The 17,987-nt window shown below is 35.3% G+C and overlaps 1 protein-coding gene across 13 annotated transcripts in view; it reads left to right on the plus strand.

Moving 5' to 3' along the window:
• Window positions 1-17,987, plus strand: part of ZNF644 (zinc finger protein 644) — a 101,715-nt gene that overhangs the window by 57,358 nt on the left and 26,370 nt on the right. The window lies entirely within an intron of this gene.

Raw genomic sequence — 17,987 nt, forward strand, 5'->3', positions numbered from 1 at the left:
TGGGCTGTGGTTGACCACAGGTAACTGAAACTGTGAAAAGTAAAACTGTAGATAAGGAGGGACTACTGTATTTACACTGTTGTGCAACCACTAGTTTCTAAAGTGTTTCATCACCCCATAAAAACACTGTGTATTCATTACATAATCACTTTCTATTTGCCCCCTTCCATCACCTGGTAAAGTAACCTTAACTTTCTGTCTCTGTATATTTGCCTGTTCTGGATATTTCATTGAAAGAAACCATAGAAAATGTGACTTTTTGTGTCTGGCTTCTTTTACTTGGCATAATGTTTTCAGGGTTCGTACAAGTTGTAGCATGTGCTTCATTTCTTTATATGGCTAAATAATATTCCATTGTATGGATATACTGCAATTTACATATTATTCCTTAATGAATATTTGAGTTATTTTTACTATTTGGCTTTTATGAATACAGTGCTATCAACATATGCGTACAAGTTTTTCTGTGGACATGAGTTTACATTTCTCCTGGATGTATATCTAGGCATTGAATAGCTGGATCATATGGTAATCTATCTCAACTCTTTTAGGAACTGCCAAACTTATTATCCATAGCAGATTCACTGTTCCCACCAGCAGTGTATGAGGGTCTCTGTTTCTCTACATCAATGTCAGTAATTGTTAGTTTTCATTTTTTTGTTTGTTTATTAAAGCTATTCTAATGGATATGAAGTGGTATTATTGTAGTATTGATTTGCATTTCTTTAATGACCACGATGTTGAACATCTTTTTATGAGCTTGGTCATTTATATATCTTTTTTTGAGAAGTGTCTATTCAGGTCCTTTGCTCATTTAAAAAATTAGGTTGTCTTTTTGTTGTTGAGGTTTTTATATGTTCCAGATATTAAACATTTACCAAATATATTTCAATAATATCTGTTGATATACACAGGATTTTTACTTTGATAAAGTTCAATTTCTGGTTTTATTTTATTATTATTTTTTTTGTCTGTTTGTGCTTTTGATGTTAAAGAATCCATTGCCAAATCAAGAATCATGAAGATCCAACCCATGCCTTCTGAGAGCTTTACAGATTTAGCTTTTATATTCAGATTGTTGGCTCATTTTGGTTTAATTTATGTAACTGGTGTGAGACAGGCTTCCAACTTCATTCTTTTGCATGTGGTTATCCGGTTGTCCCAGTATCATTTGTTGAAAAGAGTGTTCTTTTCCCCATTGAATGATCTTGGTACTTTGTTGGAAATGAATTGGCCATAGATGAGTGGGCTTATTTCTGGACTCTTAAAATCTATTCCATTGGTCTGTATGTCTACCCTTCTTCTACTGCCACATTGATTACTATAGTTTTGTAATCAGTGTTCTGAAATCAGGGAGTGTGAGTACTCCTTCTTTTTATTTCTCAGTATTTTTTTGTTGTTCAGGGACCCTTTCAGTTCCATATGCGTTTGAGGATAAGCTTTAACAATCCTGGAAAAAGGCCTTTAGAATTTTGATAGGGATTGAGTTGAATCTGGGATCTCTTTGGGGGAATTTTGTCATCTTAACAATACTGAGTCTTGAAATCCATGAACATAGATGTATTTCCATTTAATTAGGCCTTTAAGTTTTTCTAGCAACGTTTTGTAGTTTTTAGTGCACAAGTCTTTTACTTTCTTGGTTACAGTTATTCTTTTTTTTTTTTTTTTTTTTTAGAAGGAGTTTTGCTTTTGTTGCCCAGGTTGGGGTGCAATGTTGCGATCTCAGCTCACTGCAACGTCAGCCTCCTCAGTAGCTGGGATTACAGGTGCCTACCACCACGCCCGGCTAGTTTTTATTTTTAGTAGAGACAGGGTTTTTCAATGTTGGCTAAGCTGGTCATGAGGTTACACTTATTCCTTTGGTTATTTTTTTGTTTTTGATGCTATTGCAAATTGATTTATTTTCTTAATTTTCTTTTTGGATCATTCGTTGCTGGTATATAGAAGCACAACTGATTTTTGCATGTTGCTGTTGTGCTTGCAGATTTGCTTTATTTGTTTATTAGCTCTAGTAGTTTTTTTGTGGATGCTAAGGGGTTTTCTATGAATAGAATTATGTCATCCACAAATATAGTTTGACTTCTTTTCTAATTTGGATGCCTTTTATTTCTTTTTCTTACATAATTGCTCTGACTTTTAGTACAGTGTTGAATGACAGTGGTAAAAGTGGTAGCCTTGTCTCTTTACTGATGTTAGGAGAAAAACTTGTCTCTCACCATTGGCTATGATGTTTGTTACAGGTTTTTCATAGATGCTCTTTGTCATGTCCTTTTATTACTCATTTGCTGAGTATTTTTTTTTATCCTGAAACAGTGCTGAATTTTGTCAGATGCTTTTTCTGCATCTGTTGAGATAATCGTGTAGTGTTTTTTCTTTGTTCTATTAGTGTGATATGTTGTATTGATTGCATTTCTTATGTTGAACTGCCCTGGCGTTCCTGGGCTAAATCCCACTTGGTTATGTTTTATGATACTTTTAATATACTATTGGTTTAGTTTGCTAGTATGTTGTTGAGGATTTTGGTGTCTGTTTTCATAATGAATATTTGTAGTTTTCTTTCAGTATCTTTGGCTTTGGTATTAGGGAAATGCTGACTGCTTAGGATGTGTTAGGAAGTGTTGTCTCATCTTCCATTTCTGAAACAGTTTGAGAATAATTAGTGTTAATTTTGTTTCATAGAATTTACCAGTGAAACTGCATAGTCCTGGATTTTTGCATTTGGTGAGGTTTTTGATTATTAGTTAATTCTCTTTACTTGTTCTAGGTCTATTCAGATTTTCCATTCTTGACTTCATTTTGGTAATTTCTGTGTTTCTAGGAATTTTTCTATTTCATCTAGATTATCTAATTTTTTGGCATCCAATTATTCATAGTATTCTCTTATAATTCTTTTAATTTTTTTTTTTTTTTTTTTGAGACGGAGTCTCGCTCTGTCACCCAGGCTGGAGTGCAGTGGCCGGATCTCAGCTCACTGCAAGCTCCGCCTCCCGAGTTCACGCCATTCTCCTGCCTCAGCCTTCCGAGTAGCTGGGACTACAGGCGCCCGCCACCTCGCCCGGCTAGTTTTTTGTATTTTTTTAGTAGAGACGGGGTTTCACCTGTTAGCCAGGATGGTCTCGATCTCCTGACCTCGTGATCTGCCCGTCTCGGCCTCCCAAAGTGCTGGGATTACAGGCTTGAGCCACCGCGCCCGGCCAATTCTTTTAATTTTTAAGGTTGGTACCAGTGTTCCCACTTTTATTTCTGATTTGTCACTTGTGTTCTTCTCTCTTTTGTTGTTGTTGTTGTTGTTGTCAATTCCTTTGTCAACCTTGTTGATCTTTTTAAGGAACCAACTTTATTTTTTTAATTAGAGGGAGGCTCAGGTAGGGGTTTCTTGTTTTTGTTTTCGAGACAGAGTCTGTGTTGCCCAGGCTGGACTTGAACTCCTGGGCTCAAGTGATCCTCCTGCCTCAACCTCCTGAGTATTTGTGACTAAAAGAACCAATATTCTCTCATCTCTGTTCTAAAGACTGATTATTTCCTTCCTTCTGCTGGCTTTGGGTTTAGTTTGCTCTTCTTTTCCCTAAGGTAATAATTCCCTAAGGCATAAAGTAAGATGGCTAATTTGACATCTTCTTTTTTAATATAGATATTTACAGCTGTAAAGTTTCCTCTGCATGCTGCTTTTGCTGCATCCTATAAGTATTGGTATGTTGTGTTTTCATTTTCATTTGTCTCAAGATTGGCCATCATACTAAATCTCATCTATAGGGAATGCAGACTGAAGCTGGGACAAACTTACACTGGCATACCCTGTTTTATTGTGTTTTGATTTATTGTGCTTTTCATATATTGTGTTTTATATAAACTGAAATTTTGCAGCAACCCTGCATCAAGCAAGTGTACAGGTATCATTTTCTCAACAACATATGCTCATTCATATCTCTGTATCACATTTAGGTAATCCTCACAGTGTTTCAGACTTTTTATTTTGTTAGGGTGATCTGTGATCAGTGATCTTCAATGTTTCTATTGTAATTGTTTTAGGGCTCCACAAACCGTGCCCAGTCAAGATGGTAAACTTAATTGATTAATATTGTGTGTGTTGTGATTGCTTCACCAACTGGTCCTTCCTTGCCTGTCTTTTTCCCTCTCCTTGGGCCTCCTTATTCCATGAGACACAACAGTATTGAAATTAGGCAAATTTATAACCCTACAATGGCCTCTCTTAGTGTTTGAGTGAAAGGATGAGTCACGTGTCTCTCATTTTAAATCAAAACCTAGAATTAATTAGTGAGGAAGGCATTATACACGATGAGATAGGCCAAAAGGTAGGCCTCTTGCAGCAAACATTTAGCCAAGTTTGTGAATGTAAAAGAAAAGTTCTTGGAAGAAATTAAAAGTGCTACTCCAGTGAGCACACAAATAGTAAGAAATTAAAACATCCTTATTACTGATATGGAGAAAGTTGGAATGGTCTGGATAGAAGATCAAACCAGCCACAACATTCCCTTAAGCAAAAGCTTAATCCAGATCAAAACCCTAACTCTCTTCAATTCTCTGAAGGCCAAGAGAGGTGAGGAAGTTTCGGAAGAAAAGTTTGAAGCTAACAGAGGTGGATTCACAAGGTTTAAGGAAAAAAGCCATGTTATAACATAAAAGCGCAAGGTGATGCAGCAAGTGCTGATGGTAGAAGCTGCAGCAAACTACCCAGAAGATCTAGCTCTGACAATTCATGAAAATGGCTGCACTAACCAACAGATTTTTCAGTGTAGATTAAACAGCCTCCTACTAGAAGAAGATGCCATCTAGCACTTTCATAGCTAGAGAAAAGTAAATGCCTGGCTTCAAAACTGAAGCCTGAGAGACAGGCAGACCCTCTTGTTAGTGGCTAATGCAGCTGGTAACTTTTAAGTTAAAGCCCAATGCTCATTGAACAATTTCATAAATCTTAGGGCCCATCAGTGTTATGCTAAATTTCTACCTGTGCTCTATAAATGAATCAACAAAGCCTGGATGACAGTGCATCTGTTACAGCATGGTTTATGAACTATTTTCAGCCTACTGTTGAGACCTACAAGAAAAGACTACTTTCGAAATATACTCATTGACAGTGCACCTGGTCATCCAGGATCTCTGATGGAGATGTACAAGACGAATGTTGTTTTCATGCCTGCCAACACAGCATCCATTGTGTAGCTCATGGAACAAGGAATACTTTTGATCTTGAAGTCTTACTATTTAAATGCATTTCATAAGGCTACAGCTGCCTTAGCTAGAGTCATTCCTCTGATGGATCTGAGCAAAGTAAATTGAAAACTTTTTGGAAAGGATTAGCTATTCTAGATGCAACTTAAAACATTTGTGATTCATGGGAGGAGGTCAGAATATCAACATTAATAGGAGTTTGGAAGAAGTTGATTTCAATGCTCATGTATGACTTTGAGGGATGCAAGACTACAGTGGAGCAAGTAACTGTAGATGGGGTAGAAATAGGAAGAAAACTAGAATTAGAAGTAGAACCTGAAGACCAGGTGCCATGGCTCACGCCTGTAATCCTAGCACTTTGGAAGGCCAAGGCAGGTGGATCACTTGAGGTCAGGAGTTCAAGACCAGCCTGGCCAACATGGTGAAACCCCATCTCTACTAAAAATAAAAAAATTAGCCAGGCATGGTTGCGCAAGTCTGTAATCCCAGCTATTTGGGAGGCTGAACCAGGAGAATCACTTGAACCTGGGAGGTGGAGGTTGCCGTGAGCTGAGATGGCAACACTGCACTCCAGCCTGGGTTCTGTCTCAAAAAAAAAAAAAAAAGTGGAACCTGAAGGTGTAACTGAATTGCTGCAATCTCACGACAAAGCCTGACCAGATGAGAAGTTGCTTCTCTAGTGAAGAAAGTAGTTTCTTGAGAGGGAGTCTACTCCTAGTAAAAATGGTGTGAACATTGTTGAAATGACAACATAAGATTTAGAATATTACGTCAATAAAGCAGTAGCAGGGTTTGAGAAGATTGACTCCAATATCAAAAGAAGTTTTGCTGTGGGTAAGATGCTGTCAAACAGCATTGCATGTTACAGAGAAATCTTTCATGAAAGAAAGGGTCAATCAATGTGTCAAACTTCATTGCTGTCTTATTTTAAGAAGTTGCCACAGCTACCCCAACCTTCAGCATCCACCACTCTGATTGTCAATATTAAGGCAAAAATCTCAGCAAAAAGACTAGAACTCACCAAATGCTTAGATGACTGTTAGTATTTTTTAAAGCTATAAAGTATTTTATTTTTATTTTGTTTTGTTTTTGTTGTTGTTTTTTTTAAGATGAAGTCTCACTCTGTCACCAGGCTGGAGTGCAGTGGTGCGATCTCAGCTCACTCCAACCTCTGCCTCCCAGGTTCAAGCAGTTCTTCTGCCTCAGCCTCCCAAGTAGCTGAGATTACATGCACCCGCCACCACACCTGGCTAATTTTTTGTATTTTTAGTAGAGATAAGGTTTCACCATGTTGGCCAGGCTGGTCTTGAACTCTGGACCTCGGGCGATTCACCCGCCTCAGCCTCCCAAAGTGTTGGGATTGGCGTGAGCCACTGCACCCGGCCACAATAAAATACTTTAAGGTATATACATTGTTTTTTAGACATAATGGCTTTTGTGTACTTAATTGACAACAGTATAGTATAAACATAACTTTTTTTTTTTTTTTAAGTTCCAGGGTACATGTACAGGGTGTGTAGGTTTGTTACATAGGTAAATGTGTGCCATAGTGGTTTGCTGCACCTATTAACCCGTCACTTGCATATTAAGCCCAGCATGCATTAGCTATTTTTCCTGATGCTCTCCCTTCACCCCCTACCCCATAGGCCCAGTGTGTTCCCCTCCCCGTGTCTATTAAATGTTACTTTTATAGGTACTTGGAAACCAAAAAAAAAAAAAAAATCGTGGCTCATTTTATTCCAATATTCACCTTATTGCAGTGGTCTGGAACTGAACCCACAGTGTCTCCAAGGTATTCCTGTAATTGATAAAGAAGGTGACACATCACTCATTTTAGTGGGTCGGGGGGGATGTTTGGTTGTGTTGCACAACGGTCTTGTCTGACATGGATGTTTTATGAGATACTATTTTTTTCTTTTTTTTTTTTTTTTTTTTTTTGAGACGGAGTCTCACTCTGTCGCCCAGGCTGGAGCGCAGTGGCCGGATCTCAGCTCACTGCAAGCTCCGCCTCCCGGGTTTACGCCATTCTCCTGCCTCAGCCTTCCCGAGTAGCTGGGACTACAAGCGCCCGCCACCGCGCCCGGCTAGTTTTTTGTATTTTTTAGTAGAGACGGGGTTTCACCGTGTTAGCCAGGATGGTCTCGATCTCCTGACCTCGTGATCCGCCCGTCTCGGCCTCCCAAAGTGCTGGGATTACAGGCTTGAGCCACCGCGCCCGGCCGAGATACTATTTTTTTCTTAAGACAACGTTGTGACAGAACATCAGATAGTCTGATAGCACGAGGTTAGTTCTTGGACATAGGGAGCTGCTACCCCCCGCCATCCCTTAGTCTATAGGTATTCTTTTATAGGTATTCTTTTTTTCTGTGGCTGCTTTTAGTATTTTTTCCTCATTGTCTTTTATTTTCATTAGTTTTCCTGTGATGTATCTAAGTGTAGTTTTTGTTTATTCATCTCAGAGTTCCAGGTGCTCTCAGAAGCTTTGGCTTGATGTGTTTTGTCAGTTTTACAAAATTCTCAGCAATTATCTCAGAAGTATTGCTTCTGTCCTATATTCTGTCTTTTCTTCCGTGATTCCAACTAGATGTTGGAATGTATGTGTGATCTTTTACCGTATCAGTTTCAGCTCTTACTCTTTTCTCTATTTTCCATGCTTTTGTCTCCCCTTGCTTCATTTAATATACTTTGTTTTGGCCTTTTTCTAGTTCACTAATTATCTAATTGTATCAGCTTTCTGGTTTGTTACATAGTGGCCAGAGCATATGGTCTACAGTGATTTCTGTTTCTGTTGGAAGTTTCTCAGTGGTTGTTGAAATGCATTCTCAGATTTTATAAATGTTCTGTGTTTTGAGAAAAAGAATGTCTGGTTGTTGTATAGAGCTCTCCCTATATATTTGATCGGTGGTCTACATACTTTTTTTTCACACACCTCTATAATTTTGGAAAACTATGGTATTTTTAAGTTGGCATCTGACATTTTTCTCACAAGCGAGAATAATTATGTGTTTATACAGTATATTGTATGCATAATTTACATCTCATTTCTTCAGAATCTTTGTACTGTAGATTTAATTCATTAAGGTTACAGAAAATGTCTGCCTTGTAACATTTAACAAAACCAGTCTTAACAGCTAAACTAAGGTGACCCTTTGTCAGTAAAAATGGCTTCATTTTTAAAATTCAAATAAATGTATTTTTATCACTGTTGATGACCTTTTCATTTCTGAATTTTAGTTCTAAGACTGGGAATCAGGGAGAGGGATGAGAGAGAAGTATGGAGAGAGAGACAGCCACTGGAATCTTCCCTTGAGTTGTTTTTTGATTAAGACTGTGTAGCCTTCAAATTTTCCTATTATGTGCTTTGCTGCAATGGCCTCTGCCTAAGGAGCTCTGTATTCTCAAACCTTTTATTTGACTCCCAAAAGGTTTTTACACACTGGAGCATTTGCGCAATGCTAACAGTCTGGGCAGCTCTTTTCTTGACCCTTGAGGTATTCAGTTAGCAAGATAGATAGAAATCTTTGCCTTTGAAACTTAGTTTTAGAGGAGGGATGCTTAAACTACAACCACAGTAAATAAATACATTGCATAGTGTGGTAGAAGGTGTTAAGTGTTATGGGAGATGGGAGAAGGTATAAACTAGTATAAGTGGATTTGAGAATGCCAGCAGTGTGGAGAAGGTAAGGGTTTTGGGGTGTCAGTTTAACTAAAGTGGTCCTGGTTGGCATCATTCAAAAGATAATGATTGAGCAAAGACTTGAACCAAGATGAGATAGTTTGCCATGAGACTATCTGGAAGAAGGAGCATTCTATCTGAGGAATAGTCAGTGCTAAGGCCTTACGCTAGTAGAGAACGTATTCAAGAATAGTAAAAACAAAACAACAACAGAAAAGCTAATGTGTCTACAGCAGAGTGAGTGAGTTGGGGAGAGGAGTAGGAAACGAAGTCAAAGAGTTACTAGGTAGTCTCTCTCTGTAGGTCCTTACAGGTCATTGTAAGGACTTTTCCTTTTTTATCTGAGAAAAACAGGGAGTCATTTTAGAGTTTTGAGGGACATTATCTGTATAGATCACTCTGATTGCTGTGTTGAGAATAGATGGTAAGTGACTAAGGATCTGTCCTTGTACTAATACCAGATTAGTCAGCTGATGAAGTCATACAGGGGAGAGCTAATAGTGGATCTGGGTATAGCAGTGATGAGAAGTGATTGGATTCTGGATATATTTTGAAGATAATAGCAGTAGGAGTTCCTGATAGTTTAGATATGAGGTGTGAGTAAACAAGAACAGTGAAGGTTGCTGCAAGGTTATTGGCCTGAACAACTGATATAGATGAGGAAGGCTGTTAGATATGTGTTTGGAAACTTTTCTTTTGTACAGTGAGAGAAGGGCGATCTTTAAAAGGGAGATGGGTAAGCAGAACTAGAGTATTGCGAATATAACATCCAGATCAATTTTAGGGAAAGAGTACATATGGAAGTTGAGGAACTAGAAATTAATACTTTACCTGCATACTCTTTGAGGAGTCAATTCTGCTGCCCCAGCCATCTGAGTAGCTGGGACTACAGGCGCACGCCACCACACCCGGCTAATTTTTTGTATTTTAGTAGAGACGAGGTTTCACCATGTTGTCCAGGCTGATCATGAACTCCGATTTCAGGCAATCTGCTCACCTTGGCCTCCCAAAGTGCTGGGACTACAGGTGTGAGCCACTGCGCCCGGCCCCAGCACTATTTTTTTGAATCAATAAATGAACAACAAAAAGGATTCAGGAATGGTGTTTGGTGATATAAGCAAACATTCTCCTTAGCTGCACACTGGGAATCCTATTGCTAAAAACACGCAAATTTAGCTGCTAACCAAAAATCGGTACCATACATTCAACCTGAATATCCATGTGGGATTGGTTCCATGACCCTGCAAGAATACCAAACTCCAGTGATGCTCCAGACCTTTATATAAAATGATTTTGTATTTACATATAATCTGTACACATCCTCCCGTATACATTAAACTATCAATATATTTCTTGCAATACCTAATACAGTGTAAATGCCAAATAGTTGTTATACTTTATTGGTTCCTTATTTGTATTTTTTATTCTTGTAATTTTATTTTTTATTTCTTTTGATCTGAGTTTGGTTGAATCCGAGGATGCAGAACCCATACAGAGAGCCAACTATATTTTTGTTAATACAATAATGTGAGAGAGAAGCACACTAATACATTTTGTTTCAAGAAAAGCAAATTTCTTGTATTTGAATTATTACCATCCTAAATTAAGATACTCGTAGAATAGTGATTATCTTGAAATATTTTTCTTAGATCATAATAGGATTTTTTCTGGTTTCAGAAAAATAAATTGAGCAAGGATAAGAACATTAACAAGAGTTCACATTTAATATGAAACATTTCTTTGAAGTAACACTTTCAGTTTTGTCCTTTTTTTAGTTCTCAAAGATGTCATACTTTTCCATGTGAGTGTATGGAATAAGTATATTCAAATATATAAATTCAATATGTTTGAATTTGCATAGTAGAGTTTGAATGTATATAATACAGGTGAGAGGTTAAGTACTCATTATAGATTGTTACAGATTTACAGAATTTTTTTTACGATTTAAATCCTTCCTTCAATAAGTTAAATTGTAAATCAGTGAAATAATTCAATCTTGGATGTCATATTATTCAAGTTCTATTTCTCATTAGACTTTAATTTTATATTTTCTAAATGTGAGATTAAGCAAATTAATTTATAGAACTTTTATAATGATAGATTATTAAAATCTACAGAAGTGTAAGAAATCTACATGTTAAATAAAATCTGTGAACCTTTGAATTTGAAAAACTTAAATTGCTGAGGCATTAGAAGGAAACTAGTATACATTCGTTATGTTCCAAGCTTCAGGCTAGACATGCTGGTAAGGTTTCTGTTGGTCATCTTCCCAAAAATGAAATACGGTTGACCCTTGGAACAACATGAGCTTGAACTCTGCGGGTCCACTTAAACGTGGATTTTTTTTTGATAAATATAGTCGACTTTCTGTATCAGTGGTCCTGCATCTGCACCCAAACCAAACGCAGATCAAAAATACAGTCTTCATGGCATGTAAAACCCACATTTAAAGAGGGCTTGCTTATCTTATCCATAGATGGTGTCAAGTGCAGGGACTTAAGTATGCATAGATTTTGGTATCCACCAGGGTTTTAGAACCAATCCGTCATGGATACTGAGGGATGACAGTAGTTTCATCTGCATTAACAATCTATTAAGGCACCAGTCATCTCTTCAGCTGTTGAAAGGAATCCCTTTAAAGCCACCATGTTTGCATTTGCAGTCATGCCACTAACTTTGATGTGCATACTATAATGTGCCTTGATCCTGTGGAATATACATGGTTGGGGCAAAAGTTTCATTAACAGCACTTTGAACATTCTCAGCTTTTAAGTTCTTCAACAAATTACTAGTGTTTCCTGAATAAACATTAAGCAAATAGATATCTGACTTGGTGCTGATTCTATACTCTAAAACCGTTCTTTTGTTATTTATGTCTTGATAATTGTTGTGAAATGTATAGGTATAAATTTTTTGAATGGTGAAATTGTCTTTGCCCTTTAAAATTATTTCTATTCTGAAGCAATTTATTCCATATGCATATATATTTATCTCACTACTTTGAGTATAATTGTCTCTATTTTCATTTATATAATTACATACAGTCCCTGACTTACAATGACAGTGATTCAATTTTGCGATGGTGCAGAAGCAATGTGCATTCAGTAGAGACTGTATTTTTAATCTTATCTTTTATTTTTTATTATAAAATTTTTATAGACTGTGTCAGATTGTTTTGCCCAATTATAGGCTAACGTAAGTACATTTAAGTAGGCTAAGCTACAATGTTCAATAGTTTAGATGTATTAAATGCATTTTCAACATGACGTTTTCAATTTATCATGGGTTTATTGGGAGGTAACCCCATTATAAGTAAAGGAGCATCTGTGTATGCTTTGTATTCCTAGGACTTTCAACACTCTCACTTTTCTTGCATTTATTAGACATGATGGTTTAGTATTTATATAATATTTCAAAACTGAATACAAACAGCGTACCCATCATAGGGTAAAGAATACCAGAAGGCTCAAAGTAAAATGACAATTTATGGCATGATACTTTCTGTGGAGGGCAAAGTTGACACACTGCGTCTGGAATATGGGATTGACACACTTCAGCTACATTGGTTTCTTTGAAAGTTTCACAGTTGACGATTTGAACAGATAGGTTTTATAGTGAACCGACCCATGTTACACAAATGTGGTCAGTTACATATATATCACTCATTTCAAATGCTTAAATGCTTGAATTTGTCTTGTTGGAGCCATGTGCATATGTCATTTATGATGTAAGCTGAGACCATCACTTATTCTAATTACATGAAAGCATAAACAACACAACAGTCATTCTGTGCTAACTATGACTTAGCACTCTCCTTTGGTTGCAACTGTAATTTATTGCCTTGCTTCTTCCAGTCACAAAATTCTTCATTAGGAAATTAATGTTTGATTAGTGAACATCCATTTGATTTTCTACTACTGTTGATTCTCATTGTTACATAATTTTACCATGTCTTTAAAGTTATGTCTTTGTAGGGCCTCCCTGCCCCCCTTGCCTTCACCCACACAGTTACCTGCTTCCATTTACCATATGGGAGCTTCTTTAGATGTGTTAGATTATATTTAGTATTTACTATACTTTGCAGTAAGAATGATCTTGAGTTATTGGGTGTTTATGGTCTGTTACCTACCATCTGTCTTCTGTTAAAAATTGAGGATGGTACATGGCATCAGGAACAAGCTATTCAACAGGTTCAGTATAATTTGTTTACTTTATTTTTTTAATTGCAATGTATATATCAAACTCAGTGCCTTTTTTTATTTGTGTTTTGGTATTGCCAAGAGGAAAAAAAAATCTCTGGCTGTAACATTGAGTTTTCATGACACAGTTAGCTCTGTGGCAGTGTCTTGGTCATTTAATGCCATATTTTCACTGTTCAAGAATCAATTTATTGACAGATCATAAGTTAACTAAAGGATTATTTCAGGTAATTGTGAATTTAGAGAATACTTTTAAGGCTCAGTAGTGTAATTCTCCAGTTTTTAGCTCATTATTTCAAATAATGTTAAATGTTAATTATGTAATAACTAAATACTAAACATTTGTAGTACATATTAAAAGGGATCTTAGAAATCATCTTATTCAATCCCCAACTCCATATTCCTGTCTGTAATGTTCTTGACAAGTAAGCAAGAACCATTCTTGCCTAATGGTAACCTTCTGAACCATTTTATTATTTGGCTTGGTTTTAGAGTCAGTCTCATGCTGGATACCCTTATAAGTGTTCTATATTTTTTTAGTGTTTCTTCTCAATGTGACATTTAGAATAAGTTATTACCTGGATGATACACTCTATCTTTTCTTGAATTGTGCACTAGGTGAGATTTAGGTATATATGTTTGTACATTGTGTATGGTATATATAGGTTTAAATAGTGCAGTAATTTTAAATGTAATATTTCAGTTAATTAAGATTCGTTTTGTAGTTTGACACTTGTGAATGGTATTCTCTTCTTGACCCAGTCTCATACATTACTAACTGAAGTTGTCATGTGTTTGCAAGGATAATTTAAATGAACATAGAATTTGTGAAAACCTGACACATCCTAACTATAACTCAGCTAGTGGGTAGCATTATAATTTATTTATAGCAGTGTAATATAGCAATTAATGAACTAATATACAATGAGGGCAAATTGTACTATATTTTTGCACGAAATTATACAACACAGCAAAGGTTGGTATTATGTAGTTAAGTACCCACAAAATGTTAACCTACTTGCAACAAATACAATTAATAATGTACATAAAAGAATGGAATTAAGCTAATTTTCTATCACAAAAGAATTATTCGTGAACAGAAAGTGGACAGCATAGATTTGATGACAGAAAGGTTGTATCTAATCTGAATTACTGAGTGACCTAGGAAGCTTGCTCAGAGGGATTACAGAATAATTATGTTAATATGCAATTATCACCTCATTTCTTCTGTAGTAACCTCAAGATGTAGCGTAGTGAGGGTGTTATAGCAAGTGCTGATAGTTTGCAAAAATACTGATGTTTGAGATTTCTGAGACAATAAGTCTAGCTTGAGGCATATAAGTGATGATCTGTCATCTTGAAGACAGATCTGACCTTTGTACAATTTTTTAATGCTCACAGTATATAACTAGAGGCAGTTATAGCTGTAAAACTCATTATAATTTTCCAGAAATTGAAATATATTTTATGTAGATTTAAAGTTCTGTTTGCAGCTTTTTAAAAAGGTGTGTGAATTTTTTTAAAGAACATTTTAAAATTCAGTTAAAAGAAAAATTCTTTGATTATATGATTATCTGGGGAAGCTTTAGTAATGGTGTCTAAACATTGTTTTAAAATCTTAATTGATATAGCTAATTCATTGAATTCATTGAATTGAAATTTAAGGAGTCCAAACATCAGTATTTATCTTAATTTATTAGCTTCTGTTTTTTAAACTTAGTGAATAATGCCCACCTTCAAATATGTTCCTACTTTGTTATAGTAACCTAAACTGGTATTGATGTCTCTGTTATATATACATTTGACTATACAAAGGTAGTTGAAAAACTATTTGAGATGGTGTAAAATTAACTCAGATCAAACAGTTTCTTGCCTAGATGCCTCATAACCCAACATGAATGTAGTAAAATAATTTTTGATGGTGTTAAAATTCTGTATCCATTATTCAGTGCAAGAGATTTTGATGATCCATTGTTCTGCGTGGTATCTCAGGACAACAGCTATGAGTATTGAGTACTGTTATTAATAAGTAGTGTATTTGGAGCATTGTATAATTATAATATATTCTGAACATTTTAATTGTTTCTAAAATAAGTACCCACAAAATGTTAATCTACTTATAGTAAATACAGTTAATAATGTACATAAAAGAACAAAATTAAGCTAATTTTCTCTGAGTAAAGAATTACTCATGAACAAAAAGTGGACAGTATAGATTTGATGACAGGAAGGTTGTATCTAATCAGAATTACCGAGTGACCTAGAAAACTTCCTTGCTTAGTCAACTTTTGTAACATATTTTCAAACTGATGCAGAAGGTAATGTCTTTTATTTTTGAGTAGAGATAATTATTAATTTGGGGGTAAGTAAGCCATATTATGTGGATGTGAAGGAAAACTTTAATTGTTAAAGTCTTCATTTTATATTTTAATAATATTTAATCTGATTTTTTTTGCTAGATGTGTTTTGTAGATAAAATCATTTATGCACATATATTTTTTCTATGTTTTTGAACAAAACAGGTTGATATCTTCAGAATGTGAACTTATGAAAAGCTCTTATAAAGCCATTCTGGTAATGAGGATGCAGTCTCCAAGCTGACATGATGTTCTCATAGTTTGTCACCCTGCTGTTCAGGGGGTACCAATGAAGTTGCTTTAAATGGGAAGCGTCTGTTCCATCTCTAAACCTCTAACACCAGAACAGATGGGTGGAACATAGAACATGGAAGGTTTTACCTCTGAGGTGGTAACAGTGAAGCCACTCATTAACACTGAATTTACCACTTCGTTAGCAACATTGCTTCCTGTTGAGAAAAACTAATATAGGCTTTCAAATTGACTGAGCATATATTTGTCCACCTCTGTGATTATAATAAGTGGAAACGTAAAGGAAAGTAACTGTCTTTCAAGCCAGTATTTTGTCGTTCATTTCAGATTTATGAGATTGTTGCTATTGAATCATTTTATATTTTCTATCTAATTTAATGAGAAATATCAGGAATGAATAATAAGTGTAGCATTAAGGCTTGCTTTTCTTTCCCTTGACATTTGTACACCCTTTCCTAACACATGTTTATGTGCTGCCCATTTTTAACTTCTGTGTGTGTGATGTAGAGACTCCTGCTGAGTGATGCATTAGCACCATTTTGGAGTGATATCATTGAATGTGATCTTATTGGAAGTCTATTTTTATTACCACCATACCAGAAGTTTGCCAATCTCAAAACAGAATTCTAAAACCTATGAGGGGTGGAAAAAATAATTGTTGGTATAAATAACAATGTCAAAGATACTGGTAATAGATATTTGTTGTATTAAATAACATTTTATGGAAAGAATAAGATCAGATTATAAATGCTTGTTCTAAGTTATAAAATATGAAAAAGGTAAGAACAATTTTATTATTCTTGAATTAGATTTAATGTTTTACAAAGCATGAAATTGGTACCCTTAAAGGACAGTAAAAATATTGAACTTTATTGAACATGTTTGGATTTCTAAATGTTAGATTGTGAGGTCCTGTTGCCCTAAAATAGTATTACTTGTTATGCAAATTAAAAATACTACAAAAGAAAATATACAGGCTTCGTTCTTTATCTGAGAGCAGGAAACTAACTTGTCTTGTTTACCGTTATTTCTGGAATACGGGATCAATGCATGGCACAACTAAGTGCTTAGTAAATATTTGGATAATAACTGCAAAAAAGGAGAAGAAATATGGAAGCTTATGCCAATACTTCAATTAGTTAATACCTGGGGTTGCCAAAGAGCAGGTTCTTTAAATTGTACATGAGAATTATTGGATATTTTGAGGACCTCATTATAATTACTGCATTAATAAATCAGAATCTGATGGAACTTGTATTTGAATGGGGTATCCAAATTTCATAGGAACAAAACTGTTTTTCTTCTTACACTTTAGGAACTTGTACTTTGATTTTGAAATTGTGTTTTTATTAATCCAATACTTACTCAGTCTTTTAGTCAACAAATATTGCCTGAGCACCTATGCCAAGTGATGTACTAGGTTCTAGAGATATGATAGTCACTAGATTACATTCCCAGTCCTCTAAGAGCAGGAAAAGGACAGGTTGCAAGGGAACTTTTCATAGTGAGGGTAGTCATTACATAAAGTCATCATATGAATGGACCCCAAACATTCAGAAATACTGTTTGCTTTAAAAATATTGTACTTTTTTCTCATAATGATTAAATAACTTATCAAAAATGCCTAGAAAAGTTTTATCTGCATTTTATGTGAAATAAATTTAAAACATATGTTTATGCTATTTTATTGTAAAATGTGTTAGGCCGTTGCACTCGACCACCAGATCAAAAATGGGATAACTGCTTTTAAAGAATGCCTGGAATTTGGGGCCCCACATATGAAAGTTTGACATGAAACTTCATTAATTTTAACTTTAGTGAAGTTGAAATTCACTTTACTAAAATTTAGTTAACTTTAGTAAAGTTAAAATTATAGTTAAGGTTAATTTGAATAAGGAATGAACAAAACTATGAATAAAGCATTTTAACAATTGAACTACTGTTTCATACATAAAACATTGATGTTGATAGCAAATATGTTCATTCAAATAAAGTTTTTTACTGAATGGCGTTTTGTTACCTTCCTTCAGGAATGAACTTATAAGTGACAAATCTTTCATTTCTCTGCAGTATTTGATAATTTATATTATTCTCTCGAATAGAGTGACTGCCTCTGATAAACCTACTTAAGTGAAAGAATTTTCTTTGTATTAGCAATCTCTACATGTGGTTTAAAATTTTTTCAGTCTGTAGCATATTTACATTGTTTTTATGTCTGTGTGTATGTGTGTATCTGTGTGTATGCTGCTTTTCCCTAGTGTGTTTGTGTATGTTGCTTTTCTCTAGACATTTTGTATATATGACGTATTGGAT

This window comes from Chlorocebus sabaeus, chromosome 20 (genome assembly GCF_047675955.1).
Source record: "Chlorocebus sabaeus isolate Y175 chromosome 20, mChlSab1.0.hap1, whole genome shotgun sequence".
Taxonomy (NCBI): Eukaryota; Metazoa; Chordata; class Mammalia; order Primates; family Cercopithecidae; genus Chlorocebus; species Chlorocebus sabaeus.